The following is a 25,250-nucleotide window of genomic DNA, read 5'->3' on the forward strand; positions in this document are numbered from 1 at the left end:
ACATTTTAGGACAGACATTCACCCAACAATGACAGGTGTCCTCGTCAGGAAGGGGCTTGGCTTCGGCCACTTATGGGCTATGTGAACATGAAGATTGCTGCTTAGGGACTGGCTGGCTGAGACGGCCTCTGAGGGCCTACTGACTTGCTACTTAACATTTAAACTCCTGTTCCACCAGTGGGGGCTCAAGTTTGAGGGGGTGGATTGGCAGTTAGAATTAGATTTTTTCAAGAAATATAGTCTTGGGGTGGCTAGGTGGTACAGTGAATAGAGCACCAGCCCTGGAGTCAGGAGGACCTGAGTTCAAATCCAGCCTCAGATACTTAACACAAAAACTAGCCATGTGACCTTGGGCAAGTCACTGAACTCCAGTTGCTCTTCAAAAAGCAAAAAAAAAAAAAGAAATATAGTCTTGTTATTTTCCAGTACATACATTTTCAGACTCAGTTGACCAAGTATGTTAATTCACACTGCTTTGTTGAAGTCCTTAGGGGACTTGTTTGGATAGATAGATGAGACTGATTTTAATTTAACAGAAAATGGCACATCGAGTTTTTGAGGGTTCTTCAAAACACTTGTCTTCTTAGCCAGTGGTGGTGATAGAATCCTAATAAAGCTGCGTCCAGCCCCAATATTCTCACTTCCTTATGGGCCCCACTGAATAGCAGGCATGTCCTGATTTAACTACATAATCTGGCTTTAACCACACCATAGGGCCCCAGACTCCATACAGCCAATGCCCCTAGCATGCCACTGTCCCCAGATCCAATTCCTATATCTGAACATGTGTGTTCTTGTACTCAACCAGAGTCGCATCATCCATTTAGCCCAAGACAGGACCATAATACACAACTATCCATCTTGACCAGACAGGACCACAATAGCTAGCCAATAAGAAAACAGTATGACCAGGATGTTTGACCACCAAACCATAGAAGGGCCCCTTCCACATTACCTAACCCCTTAATAAATCCCTCCTTCCTTTTTCATATTCATAATTTTTGTTATGTAATTGCATCTTTTTTTTGTTTATTAGAGGGGCAGTTGGGGTTAAGTGACTTGCCCAAGGTCACACAGCTAGGTTTGTGTGTGTGTGTGTGTGCGTTAAGTGTCTGAGGTCGGCTTTGAACTCGGGTCCTTCTGACGTTAGGGCCGGTGCTCTATTCACTGTGCCTCCTGGCCGTGTGAATTTTTAATTGCATCTTTACCGAATGAAAATCCATCATGCTTTTTCTGAAGTAACTGGTTCCTCTTGGAACCTAGCCTGCTTCTGATGGGTGTCAATCCCAATAAATGCCTATACTTGGGTTAGAGTTGATCTGATTCTGAATTGTTTTGAGATTGTGCTGCCACAACACACCATAAAACTGAAACAGTGGCGGGGGGGGGGGCACTAATCCATACCTAAGGAGTAGTATGGGCTCTATAGCGACAGTTTCCAAAGGTGTTATCTGTGTTTTATTATATTTTATTTTGTTAAATATTTCTCAGTTACATTTTTGAATCTGGTTTGGGCTGGGAGTGTTTTTTTTTCACATTTAATCCTTATTCCTACTTTTTATAGTTGAGAAATCTAAGACTAACTGACTTGGCCCGGCTAGCACAGTTAACTGTCTGAGCTGGATTGGAACTCAGGACTTCCTGACTCCAGGCCCAGAGTTCTAGCCACTGTGCCCCTAGCCACCCCCTGCAAATTTTGAAGGAAGCATTTATTAAGGGCTCACTATGTGGAAAACACCTCTATACAAATAGAGAGTTAAGAGAGCCTGCTCTTAGGAAGCTCCTAGTCTAATGAGGGATAAGTTTCAGCTGCAAGTCAGAAAAAAAGCCCCCTGGTTCTTGGTCTTAGCAAAGCAGGAAGGTGTCACTGGGGCCTCAGGAGGATGGCTAGGGCACAAGGGCTCAGGGTGTTAGGCCGTCTTCCCCACCCTAGGGTGCCTGGCTCCTGTGCTGGTGGAGTTGTCCCTGGTGGTAATGATACTGACCCTGGGAGGCGGACGTGAGGTGTGCGTGTGTACATGTATCTGGTGTTTTTGTGCGCACCCCTGCATACACCAGCCAGGGACTGGTAGGAAACTACAAGTCCCGGCATACCTGGGCCTCCTCTGCACAGGCTGCCTCCTGGGGGGCAGGGGCAGGGGCAGGAGCAGGGGGAGAACAGATCCGAAGAGGCAGATGAAGCGCAGGTTGGGTGAGAGCCCTTAAGTTGGCCTCCTGCTAGGCGGGGCTGGGGGGGACAGGAGGCGCATGAAGAACTGTGGTCAGGCTGGTGGGGCAGGGCTTCCCGGGTTCAGCCCAGGGGGAGGGTCCATGAAGGGGAGCCTCAGTGCCAGGCCAGCCTCCTAGCACCTTGGCTTTGAGTGTGATGAGTTTGGAAAATGGAGGGTTTCCCCCTGAAATACAGAGTTCACTCTGCACCATGAAGCTCCAACTTCAGTACCATCTAAGAGGTTTCTCCCTTGCTGCAAATAATCACTTTGCTTGTTCCAGTGCCAAGGAATTACAGAAGGTTGCTAAGGACTCCTGGAAAACAATGGAACAGGGAGAAAACACCCCAGAATATAGAGCAAAAAGGAAAAACCACAGAGAAAGCTCAGAAAAGTGAGAAAAAGCTTGTCAGTGAGAAACAGTGTGTTCTGAACCCTGCACTGACTGGTTGTGTGACCTAGAATTTAACCCTGAGTCTTAATTCGTCTATAAAGTGGGGAGATGAGAAAAAGAGAGGAGAAAATGAGGTCAGAAGTCAACTAGCCTCTTCACTTGGTAAGATCAATCATTCTTATATGTAATTTCAAAAGGCAATTAATGTAATGTCATCTTGTAGTTTATATTATTGTTGTATTTCTACACTGTATATTGTAAAACCTGAGTGAGGAAAAAATTGTGTAAGACCACTAGTGTTACTTTATTTTTTTATTTTTTTTAAGCAATCGGGGTTAAGTAACTGACTCAAGATTACATGGCCAGTTATTTCTGGGTGTGGTGCTGAGTATCTGAGCCCGGATTTGATCCAGGTCATCCTGACACTGGAGCCAGTGCTCTTACTCGCTGAGCCACCTGGCCGCCCCAGTAGTGTTACTTTAAATATGTATATCTGCTATTCAGAAAAACTTGTAAAACTGTTAACTAAGCTATTTGGGACTAATGTTTTAATGTTAAAACCTAAAATTGTTTATTGATTATTGTATGAAAATTTGTTTGACTAGTTCTGCCCATTCAGAGCAGTCTCTCCTGCTTATAATTCATATAAATTTTCCTTATGTAGTAAAACTGTTAAATCCTCTAGAAATTATTTCCAGGCAAGGTCATTCAGTCTGAGAAAGGAAGTTTTAAATGAACCTAACTTGCTAAGAAGTTGCAAAGATCAAAAAGGATTTTTATAAATTGGCTTTTATATTTTAGAAGGAAAAGGAATTCCTTACATTATAAGATCTGATACATTTTTTATTGTTTATCACAGCCCCATGAGAATAGAAGTAATGATAACTGGCTTTGAACTGTGATTGGTGAGGCTTGTTGTTTAAGGTAAAAAGCACTTGGGAGGGACCATAACTAAATTTTATTTTGAGTCTGAATTTGGGTATAGTTGTCTGCATTAAATCAGCGTCTCAGAGGAAATGCCACTAGCTACTCAGAGGAATGTGATCCTGTGCTGTCAACAGGTGGAAGTCTACATTTGGTAATGGCCGAAGGGACAATCTTAGCCTCTGTCTGGGATGGGATCCCTCCTAGCTCACTTTACCCATGAGGCTCCTTTGAAAAGGAATGTTTCCCACCTATTCCTGAGTCTAGCTATGAGGTGGAACAGATACTGCATGAGATGGAATATCTGTAACTGTACCTGAATTTACACAGAGCCAAGGACGTTTTCTCCTGGCATATTTGGAATGTCACATGTCCCTGCCTTTTTCCTTCTGTAACAGGTTTCTATGCTCAGAACAAGTAAAAGATGTGAGCTTTGTTATGTTAGCATATTGGAAAGTCAAATTTTTTTTCATCTAGAATTAGAATATGTATAGAAAGTTTATGCAAACTGCTTAAGATCCTTTAAAAGTTATCAATTAACTTACTTCACAAAGGTTTAGTAATCATTGAAACTGTTTTGGAGAAGGAAAATACCTTTAGAAGGAATTTTTAAAATCTCTAGTGTGATTCTAAGAGACCCTGATGTAACAAATTGTAAAGCAGAAAAGAACTTGCTGTTTTAATCTGAATTTGTAGTTATTCTATCATCTAAGCAAGTGTTAATATTTGTAACTGAATACATATGTGTAAAATTCACTTCTCTTTTTGAGATTCTGTTCAGCACCCCACCTCCTAATGTATTTCGGGTGTTGAATGCTGTTATGTATGACTGTTAATGATTTACTTCTCAAGTCCCTCCAGGCTCCTTGAGACATCCAAAACATGGTTCGGGCAGTGCACCAGGCCCCTCCTCATTCGCCACCCTAAGATCCTGCACACTAAGTGAATATCGGAGATTGAGGGCCCACCCGCAAACTACCCCAGACTCCTCACTTGGGCCCCGTTGGACTGGCCCATACTAGGTTATACTGACTACCCCATCTGCTGTTAAAGTGACGACTCCTCCCAGCTCTCCAGACCTGTGAGTGGCAGAACCCACCAGTGACTTACAACTGAAAACCAAGAGCCTGTTGTGATGTTCCTGCTTCTAGCGCTCTTGCCTTTTGCTGGTCCTAACCCCTACACTCCCACTTTGGACTCTTGGACTCTTACTAGGACAACTGATGGGACTCTAATTTCAAAAATGTGACTCATGGCCAGCCCACCCTTTTCTTTGATCTCTGTACCCTGCTTAGCCCCAGATTTATGTTGTTTCCCTACACAGGCATGTATTTTGCTGATGGTGCTGCTGGTGGAGCAGAAAAGCAGCCTTTGGTCAACGCAGCCGTATGTCTACCCTGAGGATGGGTCTCCCGATTGTGGGGGGACCGGGAAATATCACTCTGTCAATTGGGATTGTGTCACCATTTCTGAGTGGGTCTCCGGTGGCAACCATGACCACCACATTTCATTTCATTTTAACACCCTAAATCATGTAACCCGGTTGTCATCAGGATTTTAAATTGGACTAAACAAACTTGGAAAATGGGGAGGATCTGGGGAATTAGATTTTATGTTGTAGGAAGGGATCCCGGAGCCTTGTTCACTATTCAGTGCACTCTGGTGCCAAGGGATCTTACTCCCACCGGTCCCAACCCAGTCCTCAACCCTCCCCTGGACACTGATCAAACTCCGCATGGGCCCCTTAACCCACACTCTACCATTACCCCTGCAGGTCCAGGGATTACTTTGGCAAACCCCAGGCTACATGCCCACTCTTATACTTTTCATGTTCTTGATACTGTTTCCTCTTTCCTAAATTCCTTGGATCCCAGCCTAACTTCTGACTGCTGGTTTTGCTTGAGCCCTGCCTCCCTTTATTTTGTTGGGCTAGGTTTAAATTCATCAAAGGGTTCAACTGATCATGAAATTCAGTATTGAAAGCCCACACTCACCGGCATCAATCTCCCTGCCTGCTGTAACCTTGGCTCCCCCAAGCTTACGTTAGGAGATGTGCAGGGACAAGCCTGGTATATTAAATCTAAGGGCTACACCCTCCAGCAGTCACCTTATAAAAACCTTTGTGCTTCGGTGGTCGAGGTTTTTCCCAAACAGGAATTTTCACCAAATGTTTTCTTAGCCCCTCAAAATGCTTGGTTTGCCTATACCTTAGGCTTAATTGCTTGTGTACAGGAACGCCTCCTTGCTGGTAACTCCCCCAAATTCTGCATTTTAGTTCATGTCCTTCCACAGATATACATTTATTCAGGAGAAGGGGCTTGTGAACATTTTGGGCTACAAGCCCACTATAAAAGAACAGTCCCCATTTTAGTCCCTATCTTAGTTGATCTAGGCATAGCAGGTTCAGCAGCAGTGGGAACCACGGCCCTAGTACAAGGAAATGGTCATTTTGAAGCCCTCACCTCCCAAGTCTATACAGATATCCGAGACTTGGAGAGCCAAATCTCCTACTTGGAGACCACCCTAGATTCCCTGGCCGAAGTGGTTCTCCCAAACCGCCAGGTTTAGACCTCCTGTTTCTCAAGCAAAGTGGCCTTTGTATGGCCGTTGGAGAAACCTGCTGTTTTTATGTCAACCACTCCAGGGTGCTTCAGGAATCTCTGGCTACTGTACGTCAATGTTTGGCTGACAGAGAGGCTCATCATCAACAATCCATGTCTTGGTACCAATCCCTTTTTAATTGGTCCCCCTGGCTCACCTCACTTGTAACTTCCCTTGTAACTTCCATTTGCTTTGTTGTCACTGGGGTTGCTGTTGACTCCCTGCCTTATTAACTGCCTAACTACCTATGTTAGACAAAGGATTCAAGCTGTTAAGCTGTTTGCCCTCCACACTGCCTATATCCCCTATATTCCCCTGGACTCAGTTGAATCCGAGATACATCTATGAACCAGTAAAAAGGGGGGAATGAAGTGCCCACCAGAAATTATACACTAGAGCCCCCTTAAATCTGCTAGAGGGAACCCCTACTGGGTTCCTTGGAAACCACCTCCAATAGTAAAGAAATGTTTCGCCTGTGTTGCTAAAACATGCCCCAGATTCCCACGGATTCAGGTCTGTTTCGCTTCAGTAGAAATAATACTAAGGCTTTGTTCCAATAAGAATAATACTGAGAATATTTTGCTTTGATAAGAATAATGCTGAGAAAGCTCCGCTTCAATGGAAACAATGCTAACCCCTTAGAAACATATTCTGTTGCCAGCAATCACATTGTCTATAAAATTATGTCTAACAGAAAGCTCGATGCTGTCTTTCGGTCTGAGAGGCAGTCCCGGCCGGTTAATAAACACTCCTATCAAATTATAATTGGCTTAGCTGTCCTGTTATGTCTCAGGAGCTTGATTTTAACTCTTGAAAACAGGAACAACAGCTGCAAGTGGCCATATATGTGACTGTGGTTGGCAGGATGGAAAACTGTGGATTAGAGAAAGTAGGCCTCAGCTGAACCAATGTGGGTGAAGATCCAGGTTCCTGGCTTGAAGGCCCACCCATTGGGAGCTATTAGGAGCCACAGTTTCAAGGGAACCAAGAAACTGAGAAAACTGTTCTTGTACAAATGAGGTTCCTTGGCAGTTATGGCTGTGAAAAGGGATACTGTGGGGAGTGGAAAGGTTGGGATGAAAAAGTCCTGGAAAAAAAAGAAAGCAAAATTATTTCTTTTCATTGGAATATAGTAAAGTGGGAAAAGCTTCAGCTCGTTTTTTGAAACTTTTTCAGTTGTGGGAGCTTCCTTGGGCAATGTGAAGGACTGTGCAACCAAGAGGTACAGGCAAATTCTCCATACGTTTCAATCTGGGAGCACAGTAGAAAAAATAAAGAGGCCCTATCTTTGAAACATTTGGTGGGAAGACTGTGGATGGCCAAATGCATGCCTCTCCCCAAATCAGAGAGATGTAGAAAGATTGGGACAAAAAATATCCTTCAATATATCGACTAGCTTGAACTTTGAAAAAGCAGCTTTGATCCAAGGTGTTCTCTGCAAGCTTTGTACATGACAAACTTCACAAGGGCACATGCTGAGCTGGCAGCCAGCAGTGTGGAGAACAGGGGCCGGGTCGTGGCTTGTGCCCTGGAAATATGAGGAAGAAAGGTTAGGTTTTAACTTTATTCTTTAAGATTCAGTCCTAAATTTATACCTGTTTGTGGCCAGTCTAGATTTTCTTTTTAAAAATGTTAATGGAAAGGATGGTGAATGATATGATGAAAATATGATGGAGAGACAAATGGACACATCCTGAAAGTCACTTTGAAAGCATTCATGGGCTTTGTGGAGATGTTTGGAGGAAAACTAGACATACTGCATTTTTTTACAATTGGCATAGCTCCGGGGGATTATTTGAAAGCTGTGCAGATGATGACTTGAATATGGTATATGTCAAGTGCAGTGGTACCCTTGTTAGCCTGGCAGCAGGCACTTGGGATGACTGCTGCCTGGGGCGGGGGGTGGCAATATATCCACAAGGTATGATGTAGAAAATCTGGGTTGGAGAGTTTGGTCTTGACACCACTGAAGTTGATCATGTTACCCAGTCTTAGGCATAACCTTCTTTGGAGCAAACTAGAGAAATGTGTTTGCTTTTGTTTTTTGTTTTTTTCTTTAATGGAAACCAAGAGACTGAAACTATTGAGGATAGATAGATAGATGCCTAACTGTAATCAAATAACCTTGAAACCCTCCATGTTCATGGGGGTTTATGGGGAGATATGAGGAAAAACTGCCCTGTCATTGGATTTTTTTTGTCTTTTTGGAGGGGGGAAAGCAGGGCAATTGTAGCTAAGTGACTTGCTCAAGGTCACACAGTAAGTGTTAAGTGTCTGAGGCAGAATTTGAACTCGGGTCCTCCTGACTCCAGGGCCGGTGCTCTATTCACTGTGCCACCTAGCTGCCCCCCTCATTGGATTTTGAATTAGAGAAATGGGTTCAAGGGGATATTTACAAAGTTTGCAGATCTTTACCAAGTTTCCATGGCACACCTAGAGGTCAGTGATATCCCTTACTAAGCTGGCAGTGAGGTTTGAACTCAAGTCCAGTGAAATTGAGCAGCTTGCCTAGTCCTTAGTTTATACCCACTGACAGATGGTGAACAGACAGACGCACTTCTCTCATGATGTTCTTGGAGAGATTGGCAGGAAAAACTTCCATAAAAAACCCATTGTAATTGTGCTTTTTCTTCTCTTTCTGAACTTCCAGGTGAATGAAAGGTTCCTAATTTGATGTTCTTACGCTTCTGTCACACATAGGGTCACCTGCATAAGGTTCGGGCTGGTTTGTACCACACAAAGTAGTTTCTGGAAAACCCAATTTAAGAGGGTGCACTAACTTGTATTGCGTCCTTGTTACTGGCAGATTTTAGCGACATTGAAAAAGGAACCTGTGCTTCTGTGACACAGAAGCAGCAAAGTGAGTCTGCCAGGAGGAGCCCCCCAGAGCTGTCAGGAGAATGTGCAAAGGAAGATGTTTCTGGGGATCACACGGCTGTGCCAGACAGCTGCTCCTCAGAGGAATGTGATGAGTGAATGGCCATTTGGAGCAGATTACCAGAACCAAGGAGACTTTGTTATTGAATGGCTTTGATTTCACTGTCTCTGGATGTTTGTGTTCGCTTGCAGGGGAGGTATGCCCAGTTTCCTTTTCTTGTTCAGAGATTACAGCCTCTTGCAACTTTGGGGCAACTGCAAGCCTGGCTTGTGTTCATATTAACCTCACCTAACCCAAACCTGAATTATGGAATCCTGCTGTTAACTGGTTTTTTGAATTGTTCAGATAGAAGCCAAAGGGAAGTTTGAATTTCCCAAAGTGATTTAGTTATTCCCCTAACTAAGTGTGTATGGGAGAGTTTCCCTGACAAGGTATTTTCTTGTCAATACTTAAATCTCCCTTCTCAATCAGTCCATTGTGACCCCTCTAAATGTAATTTAATCTGTAATCTGCCTTAGTTTACCTATAGAGTCTGTTTAATGAGATAGATCTCCTTAAGGAATTGTGAGATTATGACTCAAATTTGTTCAGCTTTTAAGACATTGAAGGAAGCATGGGTTTATGTTTTTTTGTGATATGCATGGCCACAGTGCGTTTGTTTCCTGGTGTAAATTTAAGTCCCCTAATTTACAGCTCCTGAGATCTATTCAAATTGATTCTTCTGACTATGAGAGGTTGGGAAAAGTTTGCTGCCAGTCTGGTTCCTACCCCTCCTAGAAGGAATTCCATCAAGCTCTACATAAGATAGGTAGTGAGGAGGCTGTCTCTGATGAGTAGGGTTATTTTAGTGAACTTCCTTTGAGAATTTCCCCCAGCTCTCTGCTCATGACAACGCTGAGCTTTCAAAGGCTCCAATAGAGAGAAATAATGAGGAAACTAGTTAATTGTTCATCCTTATCACTGTTGTTTGAACCCAGTAGTTTAGCTTAGAGGTCAGGTTGGTTTCCGTGATGCTCTGGGGAAACAGGGTGATTGCAGGGAATACTTAAATCCCATCCAAAGCTCCTTTTGGGGCCACCCGAAGCTTTGTGTTGGGTTCCCCAAGCTTCAATGTTTATACTTCATTACTGATACACATCTCAAAGCGCCCTTCTCTGCAGAGCTTACCCTTATGCCCTTGTCTGGCTTCACAAAGGTTTGGGAGGGAGCTGCACACACCTTTTTTCAGCTCTGTCATTTTCCAAATTACCTAATAAAACTCTTGATAAAAAGTATTTCAGGTTCGGGGGTTTGTTCTCACAGCTAACATAGACTACTATTTGGAAGGTTTTCCTCCCCAATTAGAATAGTGAATTAGATCAAGATGTGCCTTCCTTGGCCTATTCACCTTTGGAGTAAGGCATACACACATTTGTTTGGTTTATGCAATGATACACATTTTAAGTAGAAAGATATATTGGGGTTCTGTATTCCTTTTTAAGAACTTTAAGAGGGTGTAGGAGTCTGATAGGGTAAAAAGATCCACCCAAAAAAGCTAATCTTGGTCAAAATAAAGGAAGAATTTTTTTTGCTGAATAAAATGAATATATTTATTAAAATGATCAATTTGTACACCTGGCCGTGTAACCTTGAGCAAGTTACTTAACCCCAATTGCTTAGGGGCGGCCAGGTGGCTCAGCGAGTAAGAGCACCGGCTCCAGTGTTGGGACGACCTGGAGATTGAATCCCGGGCTCAGACACTCAGCACCACACCCAGAAATAACTGGCCGTGTAACCTTGAGCAAGTTACTTAATCCTGATTGCTTAAAAAAAAAAATTTTTTTTTAATATGAGTTTAAAAAAAATGATCAATTTGTTCATTTACTATAAGAAGTGAACATCACATTTGTTCACCTTAGCAAAAGGCTGGTTCTTGAGAAGGTCACAGTGATCATGACATGACATGTTCCTTGCCTGTCTTCAGCATTTGTTGAGGCTATTGTGGGACATTGTTCCTATGTTTTTCTTCCATGGCATTTACATTGCTGGGAAGCACCATCTCCTCTAAGTTGTCCAAAAAATAGGGAAGTGGATTTGTCAGATTAGAAAAAAAAAAAAAAGAAATGTATGGTCTCAATTGATTTGTTCACTTAAAAAATAATGAATAAATGTATCACTTAAACTAAATTTATTTAGAATTAAAAATGCAACAATTTGTTCAAATAAAAATTTGAAAAAATGGATAGGACTGCCTGCCCCTGGCTTTTGCTGGCCTTTTTTTGAGCTTTTAGCACAAAGACACTAATTCACATGATAAGGAGAATAACAAAGGACACTTTGCCCTCTCTCTAGGTATTTTTATCTATCTTAACATTAGCTTTACCTTATGAAACCATAAGCCCTGTTATTCTGAGGACTAAATTTGCCCCTTGAGTGCTACTAGAGAGGTGAGAAGCTTAAAATGCAGAGAGTGAAATTGCTTTTCTTAGGAACAAAAAATTTGTGATTGGGAGAAAAATAAAATTTCCCCTCTGAAAAAATAATTAGATAAATTTATTCTTTTCAAATCAGAAATAAACCAACAGTTTATTTGTTTAAAGAAAAGATTAAATAAAGTGTAGAAACTAGTGTTAGGAGTCTTAAGTCTATAACCTGTTGGCACATGCATGATTCTTGGCAAGGTCATAGAAATTCTAATAGGTACTTCACCCCCTTTTAGTATTTTTTTTAATATTTTAATCTGAGCTTTGGCAAAACCAAACCAAAAGAATAGAAGACTAGAGAGTAACCTTGCCACTTGCCTGCTGAGAAGGAGTTTATTTGAAAATGCAGCAAATTACATCGTATTTTTGGCTTGGAAAGTATGGCAAGGGTTTTTTTTTTTTTTAATTACTTGCACTGCTTTGAAATACAGGTTTGATTTGACCTTTCCTCAGGGAGCATTTCTGGACATTTTTCCAACGTTTCTTACATGTGGTTGGGGTTACTGGAAATCACCATTTTGAACAAGTTTTCTAAAAAATGTAAAATAAGGGAATGTATTTGTTGAATGAAATAATTGTATAAATGTATTGAATTATTAAAATAAATGTCTAAATGTATTCATTTCAAATCAGAAGCAAGTTAGGCTATTGGTGAAAAGAAAGATTTTGAAGTATAGCAGTGATCATGGTAGAGTTCTTGAATTTGTGTCTCTGAGAGACATGGATCCTTCTTGGCAAATCGTAGAAATTATAAAGCATTTCAGTGTCCCTTACTTTGAGGCTTTGGAGAGCCAAGCCAAAAAAAATTAAGACTTTTCCATATGTTTCCTGCCATGGTTGAGATTCATTGAAAATGCAGTGAAGTCCATAGAGTTTTGTGACATGGCCAATATGGCAAATCTATTTCCTTGCCCAGACTGCTTGGTTCCAAGGGTTTTTTTTAATGTATTTTTAGAAAGTTTTCCAATTTTTGTTTCATGGGGGTGGAGGTTTTTAAAAGCGTCATTTTGACAGTTTGTCAAAAAATAGGGAAATCAATTTCTTTGTTAAAATAATGGAATAAATTCACTGAAAAAAATGAATAAATTTGTTAACATAAATCAATGAAAATGTCCATTTAAAAATTAGATTTAAGCTAGTTGGTCCTTTGGGTAAAAAAATAAAAAATTGTTTAAACAGTAGCAGTGTCTTCCCTTGTGGTGCTGTGCCCACCTGCCCAGTCCTGCTGGGCGAAATCACAGGGATCATAAAGGGCACCTCATCTTGCTTTACCACTTTTGTGGCCTCTGTCAGAATTTTGACCACCTTGAGCCAAAAGAACGGAATCTTGAACAACTTCGCTCCTTGCCATCAGGAAGGTGACTCGTTTAAAATGTGGTATCATATGATTTTAGCCATGGACAGTGTGACAAGGGTGATTTCTTGGCTGGGCTGCTTTATAATAGTGCTCTGGCTTTAAGTTTGACCAGGATGTTTGGGGGTATTTTGCTGCATTCTGTGCCATGGGGCTGGCTGGGCAGCATCATTTGGTAAAAGTTGTACAAAAAAAAGATTTCTTTTTTGACAAAAAGAGTGAAAAGATAAATGAATAAATTTCAGTTTATAAGACAGATTGATAATGATTTTTTTTAAATCAGAAACAAATTTGTTTATTGGCTTAAATAAAGGATTTCAAATGGGGCAGATTCACACCCCCTGGTGTTGAGAGCCGTGGGCCACTGACTCCTTGGCATGAAAGATGATTCCTGACAAAATCCCAGGAATTACCTTTAGAAAAAAAAAAGAAAGATTTTTGTACCCTTCGCTTGAGGTTTTGCAAAGTCAAACCCGAAGAACAGAGGACTGAAGGGTCACCATTGGCATCGCTATGTCAGGGTCAGGTAGAGTGTGTCTGACTGGCTGATCAGCGGCTGTTCCATCCAAACTCTGAGGGCTTTTTCCCAGGCCAGCCCCAAACAGTCCATTTGAACCTTTGACGTAGAGATGTCTCCAGTTTTTCTTCCATGGTGCTGCAGGTGCTAGGAAGCACCATTATGAAAAATGTGGACCGAAAAACCCAAAGGCATGGCTTTGGAAAAAATGAATGAATTTATTTGACTGCTAAGAAATCTTTTGTTTGTTTGTTTTGGGTTTTGTTTTTTTTTCTTTTTGGAGGGGAGAAGACAGGGCATTTGGGGTTAAGTGACTTGCCCAAGGTCTCACAGCTAATAAGTGTTAAGTGTCTGAGTCCAGATTTGAACTCAGGTCCTCCTGTCTCTAGGGCTGGTGCTCTGTTCACTGTGCCACCTAGCCTCCAAGTGGTGAGAAATCTATGTATTTGCAAGATATACTTATTATTTCATTTAAAACCAGAAATAGACCAATCTGTTTATTGGTTCACATGAAAGACTGGAAAAAGGTAGTAGCAGCTGCACCATTGAGTACCTTGAGCCACCAAGCTTGTGGCATCAGAATCATTCTTTGCTTAATAAAAAGGAGAAGAAATGGTCCAACCATCTTCCATGTTCCTTTTGTAATGTTTAGGTTGGACAAGGCAATCACCAAAAGACAGCATAACTGTACCACTTTGCTACAATTCAGGAAGGTATGTAACTTTTCAGACTTGGCCTATGTGACCTGTGGCCTTGTTCAGAAAGGTCTGGCATTTTGGTTTTGTTTTTACTTTGGCTTTGGTGGTATGGGATATTTTTCAGATTTTTGTTCACTTGTGCTGGGTGTGATCGGAGGCACAGATTTTAAACATGTGGGTAGAAAAATAGAGAAATGTTTGGTCTCAATATTTTTGTTCACTTAAAAAAATAATGAATAAATGTATCACTTTTTAAAAAAATAAGCTAAATTTATTTAGAATTTAAAATGAAACAATTTGTCCAAATTAAAGTTTGAAAAAATGGATAGCACTGCCTGCCCCTGGCTCTTGAACCCCTGAACTTTTAGCATAATATGATAAATGAATAATAAAGGGCACTTTGCCCCTCTCTAGGTATTTTTGTTTATCTTAACATTAGCTTTACCTATATGAAACCATAGTTCCTGTTAGTCTGAGGACTAAATTTGCCCCTTGTGTGCTACTAGAGGGGTAAGGAACTTAAAATGCAGAGAGTGAAGTTGCTTTTCTTAGGAATGAATAATTTGTAATTGGGGAAAAATAAGATATAAATTTTTTTAAAGAAAAGAGTGAATGATTGTTTTTTCCAAATAATTGAAGTCAGCTTCCCTGTCCCTTTTCATTAAAAAAAATTGTTCCAGGACCAATCTCCATGGTCCCTTCACCAGGTAACTACGCGGCATCAGCTCTAGCTTCATTGCTGCCCTGGTTAATTTTTCAGTAAGAGGTCTTTTAGCAGACCTCTGGTTCCCACAAAAGATCACAATATTGTACACTGCAGGTCTTGATGTTTGCTGAGTCTGGGTTTTCTTTAGTCTTTTTCAAGACTTTTTATTAGTTGAGTGTTGGAAGGAACAGGGCAGAACAACATGAGTGTCCCCAGGTGTCACCTCCCCATGTTTCAAGGTGAAGTCATTGTATTGGATCCTGCCCCTTCCAGGAGTCAGGAAGTGCAGAGTTCACATCTATACTCAGATACTGTGTGACCCTAGGCAAAGTCACTTTCTTCCATGTAAAAAGGTGGTTGTGTGGATCCAATGAGATCATATTTCTAAAGCACTTAGGACATTGCCTTGCACATAGTAGGCATTGTATATTTATTCCCTTTTTTCTTGTTCCCCCCTCAACCAAGCCTCTAAGTCTTGTTTTGCTTCTAGGATCACCTCATGTGTCACTTCTTCAATGAATCCTTTTCCTTGATGTTTTTGCCCAGTTTCCCTGAACGCAGGGTACGTAAGACCCAACTAAAAGATAAAGTGGGCTAAACCAAAATGGAGTATCATGATGAATTAAAGCTGAGTTCTTTAATACAATGATCTTGAAAAAATGCCAGATTAAGTCCTCATTAGACAATCCAAGAGAAAAATCATGGGGAGTAATGTTTCTGATCCAGGGCAAGATAGGGAGATAGAGAAGTTAGTGGTCACTAGAGAAGGGGTCTGACCAGCAGCGTTGCCAGCTGCCAAATTCCAGTGCCCACCAAGGCCCACTGAGGGTCACCCAGCTAGGAATTGTCTGAGGTCTGACCTGAACTGTGCCACTTAGCTGCCCCTCTGTTCCTGTCATGTTTTCCTGTAACTCTGATGTATGTTTGTGCCCAAATAGTAAAGTTAAAACGACATGGTCCTGGCCTGGTATTTTCCTTGGCTGGGTGTGCCCATTATCTAGCTGGGAGTTATTCTCTGCCTCTTCCTTGCTCAGACTTCTAGGGCCATTGTACATGTCTTTAGACTTTCTTAGATTTTTCATTTAAGGTGGAACCTGTCACTTGCATAGGCCATTTCCTCTGTTACCAAACGGTCCTTTTGCACAGATCAGCAATTCCCTCCTTCCTTCCCCTTTCATCGATCCTATTCTGAAGAAAATAAGATTTTATAAAACCAGAGAGAAAGAGATAGTCACTAGAGAGATCACTTGGGAAAGCAGTAGCTAGGAGAACAGGAGAGGAGGAAAGTCAGTAAGTGTTGAATGCTTCAAACAAGCAGTTACCAAGATATTCACCTATCTTCCTAGACTTTCCTTGGAAAGCTGCTCAACAGAGCCTAAAGCTGCCTAGACTTCTTCCTAATGCTCAAAGCCTATAGGAAGTGGATGCAGTTATCTAGCCCCGCTAAAGATAAGCACAACTTCCCCCCACTCCTTGTCTCAAAAGTAGATAACCTTTCTCAGGTGAATGAAATAACATTGTATCCATCCCCTCCCCCGTCTCCCACCTCTCCCGGACTTTGGGGGCCTCTCCCAAATTTAGAGGAGTCCATTCCTGCATGTCTTTCTTGTCCTGCTCAGGTGCCTCCAGATTTCTTAAAATGGTAAGTAGCGTCATTTTAATATAAGAAAAAAAATTGGTAGCGATTAGTAGAGTCAGGGGCAAAAAGAAACAAGTCCTTCTTTCCAGAATTGTCTCTGAGTCCTCAGCTTTCCTCTCATTCCCCACCACCTGTCCATCTCCAATCAGAATCCTAGCTCTGGAATGGGTTAAATCAGCGAGCTGTCCTTGGCCTGGGGATAGTGAGGAGCCAGGCCTTGGAATGGAAAAGGCCTGGATCTACCTCCCAATGTGTACATTTAGGCATGTCACTACCATTCTCTGGACCTCAAATGGAGAGATTACACTCAATTATATCTCTGGTCCTTTCTGGCTCTAACCTGATTTTTTCAATCTCTGCTATGTGCTCGGCCCAGTGGAAGCAAGGTCACTGACTGGAAGGGCCTCATAATCTAGCTTCCACAAGACAGCTGCACACATGATCAGAGCCCCAGAGTTGGAGAAGACCTCTGGGTTCGTCCAATCCAAGCCTGTTATTTCCAGATCTGTATAAGCCAATGGCCCAATGGCCCACAGGAAGTAAACGTGAAAGCCATAAGTGGCATTGACGATGTATCATAAAATAAAGTGTTATTCGGAGGGAAGGGAAATCAATGATCACTGAGCACTCTGCATAATGCATGGCTTAGTAAATGTTTACTCAGTTTAATTGAATAGTAAGCTTGGTGTTATAGATAGTAACAGGGTCCCAGATCCTCAGTGATGGATCAGGGATCTGGTCCAGTAGCTCTCACTTTTCTGAAGCTGTGTAGTTGCTAAAGCTTTGCTTGCAGCTGTCAAGTCCTGAAGTAAATCAAACATGTAAGGGAAGGAAGGAATAAGACATGTTCAATCGAGATGACAGGGTAGCAAGCCTGCCACCATCAGTCGTGTTTCGTGAGTGCAGAGCTCAATGGATTTGCCCAACCAGGAGACCCATGAAAAAGGTTCTTATACTTTTAGGAGAAAAGGGAGAGTAGATCACATTAGGTAGTGAGACCTGGTCACATGATGCTAGCCACAGTAAGCAATCCAAGCAAGGAAAAGCACTTCACTCTGCCAGTTTTGCCCTTCATGCCATGAATCTCCCTGAAAGGGGGCCGGAACATTGGCGGCTACTTTGGAAACTGACTTTGTTTGCAGTATAAGAGCCCAGCATGGGACTTAGGGTATGGTTCAACTCAACCTAATTCAGAGTAAATATCTTAAGAGAACGAATCTAAGGCATTACTAAAAGTTAGACATCACTAGGACCATTGAAGGGACTTGGCAAGTAATATTTCATTTGGTGTTAACAGTTTTCTCACACAGGTATGTTTGTATTATCCTCATTTTATTCCTAAGAAAACAAAAACTCAATTATTATTTAAATGGGGAAGTGTGGGCTTGGATGGCTGTCCTTCTGAGTCACAATCCAAAGTTTTCTTCTTCTAACAGCCATAGCTGTTTATATATGGCTATGTCTATATTTGCTTCTATGTCTTATTATTTCCTACTAGGATCAAAACTCCTTGAAAGTATGAATTATGACCATATACATATGGATGTGTTTGTATGTGTGCATATGTCCATACATATATGTAGATTTTATATATGTGTGTTGCATGTGTGTATACACTCAATCACCATGCTATATAGAGAGTGTTTAGTTGAGTTTACCTCATCAATTAAAAAAAGCCAGTGCCAGAGTGAGAGTACCAGAGCTGAGTGTATTACATATTCTAGGAACTGGTCATTTTTTTTCTGGCACTTGGGTTCAGAGTTGCTGATGTTGGTGCTGGGGTGGATGCCCAAATAGCTGAAGTGAATTGCATGACATCAGAGGGAGCATGGCATGAAGATGTTCCTGTGCTTTCCTCTCCTTTCTCTGTCTGTCTTTTCTCCCCCTCTCCCCTCTTGAGTGACTACTGGTTATGTTTTTCCTTACTTAAGAGTAGTATATGTCTTCTTCCATCCCTTCCCTTGCCTCCTGAAGTCCCTCCTAAATCTTTGGCCCTTTAGATCCTTTGTCCTTTATTTTAACCCTTCTCCAGATTTTAAGCAAACAATAGCCTTGTCTTGCCTGAGAAGGATGAAAATAAATTTATTTCATTCTTTTCTTGGTAAATGACTTTTCTTCCCTTATGTTTCTCTTGTCTAGCAAGTTTGAGTAGAATGTCCTGATTACCTCTGCTTTCTTTTGCAAGAATCAGTCAACAAACTTTTATTACGTACCTACTAATTCTTGTCTTTGGCTCAAGGTCCATAAGTTTCACAGATTATTAGACTCGACTTTGTTAGGGGAGGGTACATCTCAATCTTAATTTGCTTTTAGAATATCCAATTACAAAATCTCTGATTACCGGCTAAATAGAGTAGTTTTGAGCTTTTCAGGTTAAATTTCCTCCATAGTTGAAGCCTTCTTCCCTTCCTTGTGGATACCTGTAAAATTCATTTCTTGTTAATGGAAATTATGAAATTCAAACACTGCATGACTTGAAGTTTTAAGAAGTGGTTTTTTTCTGGCAGAGATCTGTGGATGCTACTAATCAGTACTTTATCATATGTTTTCAAAGCATCTGTGTAGTTTTCTTGTATTATTTCCTGTAATAGAGTATTCAGAGTTTTAAATTTATCATTTTTTTCTGGGAGCTGTTGTGAACTCGGGGCAGGATAAATGACTCATCCAACACAAGCAAGAGAAATAAATAAAAGTAGGTTTCAAAGATATAGTTCTCAGACAGAGATCAATGAGACATGCTGATAGTATGTGACATTCCTTTGTCTCCCTATGACCCATGGAGGCCCGCTCATAATCATGATTGCTGTAGCCTTGGTGAGTAAGAAACTAGAACCAAGTGCCACTGTCTCAGTCCATAGCTTTCCCTCCATCTCCTGGTTGCCCATCACAGGTACTGACCTCAACCCTTTCTCCATCTCCATCTCCTTGTTCAGTCACCAAATAGGAGGTAACTTTGTCCCATATTTTGTCTTTGTTAAGCTTCAAAAGGTCTCACCGGTTTTAGACTTATCTTGGCATGAGTTGCTCAGTGGCCTACCCAGAGTTAGCTTGGTCTCTTGCTGTGATTCTAACACATTGAAGATTACATTTGATTTAAGCCTCCTGGAGTCCGTGAGGGGAACACACTGTCACTGCCTGTCTACCCATATCAGCCTCCTCAAGCCAGGGCTAAGATCTTACTAGCTTCAGACCCCATCTACCAGAGACTGAGCTCACTTCGGTTTTCCTGCTGTGTATCTGAGCAGAACTGCTACATGTTTCTGGCCTTCCTCCTAAATGGTCTTAGACTAGATGCAGGAGCTCTGCTGCTATTTCCATTTGCTTTTGTTGTTTTCTTTATCTGAAACCAACCCTTTAAAAATCTTGTCTAGGAAGTGTCTTGGGGGAGATGGGCTTTGTTGTCACCTTTCACCAGAAGATGGCGCTGTTTCATTAGGTGCTGTTGGGTGACAGAAGATGGCTCAATTTGTCAGAACATTTCAGAATCACTGTAAGAAAACCATAGGTGGTGCCTTCCTGCTGCCTCTGTGGGACACTCTATGATAACCTACTAAGGAGAGTAGCCTGTCAAGAAGCCAGGTATTTGCAAGTCAATTCACTCTACAAACCATAGGCATAGAGGGACTTTTAAATGCATATGTGTATATGTATACATAGATATCTCTCTCTGTATCAATCATCCTATGCAATGACATACACTGGAACCTTTTCCAATAAATATGGGAGGGAAGCAAGGATGCCCACTCTTCCCACTATTGTTTGATATAGTTCTGGGAATGTTAGCAACAGCAATAAAACAAAAGAAAGAAATTAAAGTCATAAAGATAGGTAAGTAACTGATAAAACTATCCCTACTTGATATGATGGTTTACTTGTAAAATTCAAGGGAATCAGCAAAGATACTAATTGAGACAGTAGCTTCAGTAAAGTGGCAGGCTACAAAATAAATCCTCAAAAATCAACACCTTTTCTATGTATAGAACATATATCAATATCCAAAAGGGAAATTTCATTCCAAATAACTACAAAATGCATTAACCATCTGAGGATCAATCAACCAGAGTACATAAAAGACTCGTATAGATTCAGTACTCGTGGCTAGGTCATTCCAATATAACCAAATTTTTAAATTTACACTTTTAATGCTATACCAAGGTGATGCCAAATTACCAAGAGGATACTTTATGGAACCTGATAAAATAATAACAAAATTCATTTGGAAAAACAAAAGATCTAGAATATCAAGGGAAATGATGAAAAGAAGTAAGGACAAAGAGGAAGTAGCATTTCTGGACCTCAGACTATATTGTAAAGAAGCAATCATTAAAATCATCTGGTTTAAAAATAGAGATAAAGAAGTGGAACAGATTAGAGAAGGCACAAGAAGAAATAATAGAACTCCTTAGCCCAGTGTTTAATAACGTAGAGAACACAGATCACCTACGGGAAAACTCGCTATTTAATAAAGCAGTCTGGCAGGTATTACAACACTTTATACTGTATTCCACAGTACATGCTAAATAGATAACCTTAATATTAAAGATCATGCCATTAAAAATGTAAAAAGAATCAGATGGTATATCTCTCATGTGTATGGGTAGGAGATGTAGTCTTAGCTAAACAAGAGACTGAGGCAATTACCAAAGAGAAAATAGAAAACTTGAAACTGAAATAGATTCCTTGAAACTGAAAAGCTCCAGCACAGACAACATTAATGCATCTGGGATAAGAAGGGAAGTGGAAAAATGGGGGAAAAAACAATTTTGCATCATAATTCCCTTATAAGGGTTTGGTATCCAAGATATATAAACAGTTCATACATACACACATATAAAATATATATGACTAATAGCTATTCCCAGTAGGTAAATCATCAAAGGACATGAACAAACAAAATAAGTACAAAATATTTTCAATTACATGAAAAAATGCTCCACATCGCTAATAAGGTAAACACAAATCAAAACAACCCTGAGGTTTCACCACACATCAAAAATTACCCCAAATGGCAATAATCAATGTTGGAGGGGTTGTGGAACGATAAATACACTAATATCTTGTTGGAGCTGTGAAATAGTACAACCATTTTGGAAAGAAATTTGGAATTACTCAAATAAAGTAACTAAAACATCCATACCCTTTGAAACAAAGACTCCATTAACCGCATTTGTACCCCCAAGGAAGTCATCCACAAGAAGAAAGTCCCCATGTACTCCAAAACATTTATAGCAGCACTTTTGGTGAGCTAAGAATTGGAAACAAAGTAGATGCCTATGATTTGGGGAATAGATAAACAAATTGTGGTACTAGAATGTCATGGGATATTACTGAGCTATAAGAAATGATCAATGTGATGAATACAGAGAAGCCTGGGAAGATCTACATGAACTGATGCAGAGGAAAGTTGGCAAAGACAAGAAAATAATCTACACAGAAACTGCAACAACGACAATGGAAAGAATTCTACACCAATACAATCAAAAGGGAATGTAACAAAATTATAAAGATAAAGCATGACTTGAATGAAGATATGAGAAAATGCCTCCAACCTATCCCCCCCTTTTTGAATTTTAAAAATAGATATAGTAATATTTTTCTCAATTGCATGTAAAAACAATTTTTAACATTTAAAAAAAATTTTGAGTTCCAAATTGTCTCCCTCCCTCTCACTTTTCCCTCTTCCCTGAGCCAGGAAAGCAGTTTGATATACAACCAACCCCTTTTAGGATTGGGAGAGCTCCACAGGTGTTACACACTACACAGGTTTTCAGATTTTCTCAATTTATCAGTCAGTAATGCTGATATTTTTTTCCTCTCTAAGAAATACTGTTTGTTATATGGGATGGTTGCCTAGAAGGGGGGAGGGAAGAGAATACTTAAGGATACTATAGCAATTTAAGAAACAGAAGATATCAATAAAAAAAATACCTTATTTTTACAAAATCATTAGGAGATTTTAAACATGCATACAGTGAACATTTTCCCTCCCTAGTAGTAAAGGCTGAGAATTAAAACAAAAAAAAATGAAGCACAATTTACAAACTTCACAAACATCCAAATCATCTAATGCTGCATTAGACTATAACAGATAAAACCCGAAATTGATAATGTCAGAGATGTATTATCTTTAATTTTAGGAATTAAGAAACAAAAGAGTAACTAGAAAGAGTCCTTTTGGAAGTAGAGTTGCTAACCTTGTCAAGCATAAACAATAAAAAGCTTGTGTTTTATGTTGCAAAAAAAATCCCCCAATTTTTTAAACAAGCCACCCTTTACCCATATGTACAAAAATGATTATAGCAGCTCTTTTTGTGGTGGCAAAGAACTGGAAATTAAGGGGATGCCCATCAATTGGGGAATGGCTGAACAAGTTGTAGTATATGCATGTTATGGACTTCATATTTACCTGGAGAGGCTTATACGAACTGATGCTGAGTGAGAAGAGTAGAGCCAGGAGAAATTTGTACACAATTACAGACACAACGTATGTGTGATGACCAAGTTTGATAGACTGGACTCTTCTCAGCAATGCAGTGATATAAGTCAATCCCAAAAGACTCATGATGGAGAGAGATGTCTACATCCAGAGAAAGAACTGAGTTTGAATCCAGATTAAAGCAAACTACCTGCCCTTTTTCTTTTTCTTGTTTGGTTTTGTTTCCTGTTTCCCATTGTTCATTCCATCTGTTACAATCCTTCTTTATAACCTGACTAATGTCTAATGTGAAAGGATTTGCAGATTTGCAGATACTATACTTGATTGTATGCAGCCATGGGGGAGTGAGGGGGGAGGGAGAGAAAATTTGAAACTCAAGGAATTGTGGTAATGAATCTTGTAAACTAAAAGTAAACAAATTAATAAAGACAAAAAAAAGCCACCCTTTAGTAGGAGCTGGGATCATTTGGACTGTTAACTCTTCAGTTAACTCAAGTCCTTAACAAATTCCAGATCTGTTGGTGCCAAGAAAGCAACCCAGCATTTCTATGGAAGAGACAAATGCTGCCTCCCAACTGGAGCTTGTGTTATTATAGAAGAATTATATTTGTTAACAAGTTTCTGCTATTATGACAGAATGAGTCATAGGACTTCAAATAAAACTGTTTCATGATACAGTGATTTCCATGAGTTTATAAGTTCAAGATCCACAAAGGGGCAACTGGGGGGGGGGGTGGAGTCAAGATAGTGGAGTAGAAACAGGACTTCCGAGGGGCTCCAGCTCTCACCTCCTCCAATTCATGTAAAAGGGGACTCTGAACAAACTTTGGAGCTACAGAACCCACAAAAAGACACAGAGAAGCTAACCTCCCGCTGAGGACAGCCTAGCAGGCCAGCAGGAAGTGGCCAGCACAGTGCTCTGGGAGCCAACCCCAGCCCCAAGTGATCCGGAGGTTTTAGCCTCACAGTGGGCCTTACCAGCTGCCGGCTACAGGGACTTCAGATCACCAGCAGCTGTGGTGGTTTCCAGAATTATCAACCCATAGATGATAAGGACAAAGTGAGAGGTCAGTGCAGTGTAGACTTTGGTATCCGCTAGTTTGGGAGTGTGGTCAGCCTTTGCCCCTGGGGCGAGAAGCCACTGAGGCGCTGCCACATGACAGCTTCAGTTCCTGGCCTACAGATTGTAGAGGAACCAAGCAACCAGTCTGTGGGGTAATTGCTCTTGCTTTAACCTTCTTGGATCTGGATTACAGTCTAGGGTGGAGGTCCTGGGGTGTGCGACCAGCTTTCCAGAGTGTATGGAGGCTTCAGAGAGGGCACCCAACTAATACCTCTGGCAGCTGAGAAAACCCCAGCATTTGGGACAAAGCTCCCCTGTCTGGTAGCAGAGTCCAACTGTGGCAAAAAAGCCCAAAAGTCAAGTAATTCAGTGGCAACATGAGCAGGCAAAGGAAGCAAAGCAAACAGAGCAACCCAACTTTACACTCCTATTTTGGGGACAAAAAGGATCAAAGCATGGAGCAGGAGGAAGACAGCAAAGTCAGAACTCCTGCACCAAAAGCTTCCAAGGAAAATACTAGCTGGTTACAGGCCATAGGGGACCTTAAGAAGGATTTTGAAAACCAAATAAGAGAAGTGGATGAAAAATTGGGAAGAGAAATGAGAACAATGCAAGAAAACTATGAAATTGAGAGTCAACAACCTGACTGAATAAAATAACACCTTAAAAAATAGACTAGCTCAAATGGCAAAAGAGGCTCAAAAAGGCAATGAGGAGAAGAATGCCTTAAAAAGTCAAATTTTCCAGATGGAAAAAGAATCTCAAAAGCTCACTGAAGAGAATCATTGCTTCAGAATTAGATTGGAGTAAATGGAAGCTAGTGACTATATGAGAATACAAGATACTATTAAACAGATCCAAACAAATGAAAAAATAGAAGACAATGTGAAATATCTCATTGAGAAAGCCACTGACCTGCAAAATAGATGTAGGGGAGAGAATTTAAAAATTATTGGATTACCTGAAAGCCATGATCAAAGTAAGAACCTAGAAATCATCCTCCAGGAAGTTGTCAAAGAAAATTGCCCTGATGTTTTAGAACCAGAGGGCAAAATAGAGGTTGAAAGAATCCACCCATCACCTCCTGAAAAAGATCCCAAAAAGAAAATTCCTAGGAATATTATAGCCAGGTTCCAGAATTCCCAGATTAAGGAGAGAATATTACAAGCAGCCAGGAAGAAACAATTTTAATATTGTGGAAACACAATCAGGATAACCCAGGATCTGGAAGCTTCTACACTGAGGGATCGAAGGACTTAGAATATGATATTCCAGAGGTCAAAGGAGCTGGGATTAAAACCAAGAGTCACCTACCCAGCAAAACTGAGTATCATGTTTCAGGGGAATATATGGTCATTCAGTGGAATAGAG

At 40.8% G+C, this 25,250-nt stretch overlaps 1 long non-coding RNA gene across 1 annotated transcript; it reads left to right on the forward strand.

Moving 5' to 3' along the window:
* The first annotated feature begins 1,124 nt into the window (after window positions 1-1,124).
* LOC138141655 (uncharacterized) lies at window positions 1,125-6,891 on the forward strand. The gene is made up of 2 exons (XR_011163229.1): window positions 1,125-2,763; window positions 4,378-6,891. It is a non-coding gene; the product is annotated as an uncharacterized lncRNA (long non-coding RNA).
* The last annotated feature ends 18,359 nt before the right edge of the window (window positions 6,892-25,250 follow it).

Source organism: Petaurus breviceps, unplaced genomic scaffold (genome assembly GCF_028583685.1).
Source record: "Petaurus breviceps papuanus isolate PSGF00001 unplaced genomic scaffold, PetGlider_PUasm1.0 90451, whole genome shotgun sequence".
Taxonomy (NCBI): Eukaryota; Metazoa; Chordata; class Mammalia; order Diprotodontia; family Petauridae; genus Petaurus; species Petaurus breviceps.